A 3389-nucleotide genomic window follows, 5' to 3' on the forward strand; every position below is an offset into this window, starting at 1 on the left:
GCCTATGACTGAAAGATCATCAGGTTTTGGAGCTAGTCTCCAAACCTTATTTCTTTTGAATTCAACAAGTTTAAATTTCATGGAAACAATCCAGTCAGGATCCTCCAAAGTTGCCTTTACTATTTTTGGTTTTATTTTTGAGAAAAAAACATTAAACATGCAATATTCTTGGTGCACATTCAGTACCTCATGTTTAGCACGAAGTTGAGCCCTTTTCAAAACTTCTATTTGAGGATCACCAAGAAATTGTTTTTTAGGACAATTTCGTGTCCATCTGTATAGTGGTGGATATGCAGGATCGAAATCCGAAGGTTCATCTTCGAACATATCATCCGTTTCAGAACCTTCCCTTGCATTGGACACACTATCATACACAATAAAAAAAATATATGTTTGTGCATTTGAAGCATTAGGTATAAATCCAGTTTGCTCTCCCTCGAAAAGTGGATTGAGATTGTAATGTTTCCCCACGACATCAACATTCAAATGTCCACGCTCCACCTCATTGAAATGATTTTTTGATGTCGAATTCAATTGCTCCCCCTCCATTTCATCACCTTTCAACACCGGCTGACTTTTGACATGTATTTGAGAGTTTAATGTAGAACGAGAATCATCATCTTTATAAGTTACCGTCAAATAATCAGAATGTTTTAATGCTTTATGAATCTAATTATCGTCAGCATGAACTTCTGCATCTATTGCTCGATCAAGAACACCAAAAATTAATTCATAATCAAAATCCAAAGAATTAGCAATTATTGACTCATCATTTGTTTTGTAATGATTGGCTTATGTTCAAAAGTCTTTTCGACACGTTTGACATAATAATCATTGAAATTTACATTGAAAGTTTCTCACTCTTCCTTGTTTGCTTATTCAACACCTAATATACTGTTGATTCTTGCGAATATCCCAAGAATATAACCTCATTAGCTTTCGACTTAAATTACAAAAGGTTATCTATGAGATTCATTATGAAGCACGCAACCAAAACATGGAACTTTGACATTTGGTTTTACATTGTTAATTATTTCATATGTGGTGATATTAAAACAACGATAGATAAATGACCGGTTTTGAGTGAAAAACGCTATCAAGACTGCTTCTGCCTAAATATATTGAGGTAGATTCATATAAGTGAGCATCATCTTTGTTGTTTGGCATAAAGATATATTTATCCTTTAGACAACACCACTTTATTATGGTGTGTAAGGAGGCGAAAAAATATGTGAAATCCCTTGTTTAGCCAAAAATGAATCAAGAACTTGATTCTTGAATTCCGAGCCATTATCAAGTTTGATCTTTCGAACTTTATTTCGTAGACCGAGTTCTATGTTTTAGATAAAATCAATCATTACCTGGCCAGTCTTAGACTTCTGAAAAACAATGAAAATCCAAGTGAACCTTGAAAAATCATCGACAATGACCGAGATATATCTCTTCTTATTGAGAGTCTCAACAGTTGAAGGTCCACAAAGGTCAATGTGAAGATGTTCCAATGGTTCGATGATCTTGGAGTTGATGACCATAGGATGACCTTGATGGTGTTGCTTACCCTGTTCACAAGCTGCACATAGTGAATCGTTATCAAATTTTAAAATAGGAAGGCCACGTACAAGATCATGTAAAACAAATTTGTTAAGATTTTTGAAGTTCAGATGTGACAGTCTTCGATGCCACAACCAACTTAGTTTATACGTAGCTTTCAAAAATAAGCAAACGGAGAGAACACCAATGATTGGCTTGATATTGAGTGTGAACATATAACTTTTCCACTTAGACTTAAGTAAGACTTCATTTGTTTATTTTTTCGAAATGATGCTACCTTCTTCATCGAAGACTACTTGATTACCAGCGCCCAAAACAAGTTGCGAAACACTTATTTAATTGTGTTGATGACCATCGACGTATGTCACTCGATTGATTGTAAACTTTCTATTTGTCACTTTCCTATAGACTTTAATCTTTCATTTTTGGTTATTTCTGAACTTCACAACTCCAACATTTTCCAAACATATATAATCACGCAAATTTTCCTTCCTCCTATCATATGATGAGGTAAATTATTGTTGATGTACCATTGTTTATCGTATTGCTCGTCACACAATACCTACAATTAATTAACGAATTTAGGTCCCCAAGGATTTTTGGTTTCTTTGTTATTAGAGTGAAATGCATTATGAAATAAGGATCCTAACACCCAACTTTGAACTTTTGATTTCGAACTATCGATCAAGTCAACTTCTACAGACTTAGGTATCGAAATGAAATCATTCATTGGTTTAGGTTCAACATCAACTTTCCCTTTTTCATCAACAGCTCATTTAGCCTCGACTTTTGCTTTAGGAACTTCTTTCCATTTCAAACTAAAGGATTCGATTCCTTTAAAGAAGAACTCCCAGTTTCTGACTCATTTAAGTATCTTTCGTAAGCATATCGGATTTCCTCTTGAGAAAACTTTCCATATTGGTATGGATTTCCTGTGCCTTCGAGCCAATGATTTATATTCTTCATTTCACTTATTGTTTTGAAAAATGAAGCTTTGACTTTCTACTTCAAATTAGGATTTGGAAAGTGAAGTTGTGTTGGTTTAAATTGTTCGTTTCTGTTTCCTTGAACTTCCAGCTTTTCCAAATCTCATTTAGGAAATGATGATTTTGCATGTTTTTTATATCAATTGTGAAAACGTTTCTTATAATCGTCGAATGTATGATTAAAAAATTGTTGGTCATTCGAAAATCTTCCTTGACTGTGAGATTTATGAACATGTCTTTGTTCGTTAGGTTGAAAACCATTTCTTTTAAATTTGTTTTGCGAAAACCTTGTATTTTCATGATTAGGAACAATATTCCTTTGTTTTTGGTTTTGAACAAAATTTTCGTTTCTTGGTTTTTGAACAATCAGGGTTCAGATTGGTTGGTGAACTTTTGAATGATATTTTGAAAAATCATTTTGTTGTTGAACTTTTGAATGATCTTAAGTTGTTCAGTCGATTTATGTTCGGACAATTTTTTGTAAAAAAACCTCTTGTTTCTTAAAAGACTTGATATTTTTGCAATAAACCTTGTTCCGTGCTTTTGACATCGAAATTCCTTCTTCTTTTGAAACTTTTTGAGTTTGTTCATTGAATGTTTGTTCTTTTGTCTTTTAATTTTGAGAAACAGGTTCAATTGATTGTTTGTCAACATTTTCTTTTTACACTTTAACTTCCCAAATTATGTTTGGGTTTTGCCTTTGAAAAGTAGATGTGTTCTTGTTTAGGTGATTTTCAACTGTGCTTTGGTTAGACAAAAACCCTTCTTTCATAACTACTTTATTGTCTTCATCAACAATTTTGTTGATTTCAGCATCCACTTTGTCTCCATTTCCTTTAGTGACAACCACAT

Source organism: Lactuca saligna, chromosome 7 (genome assembly GCF_052625555.1).
Source record: "Lactuca saligna cultivar CGN05327 chromosome 7, ASM5262555v1, whole genome shotgun sequence".
Taxonomy (NCBI): Eukaryota; Viridiplantae; Streptophyta; class Magnoliopsida; order Asterales; family Asteraceae; genus Lactuca; species Lactuca saligna.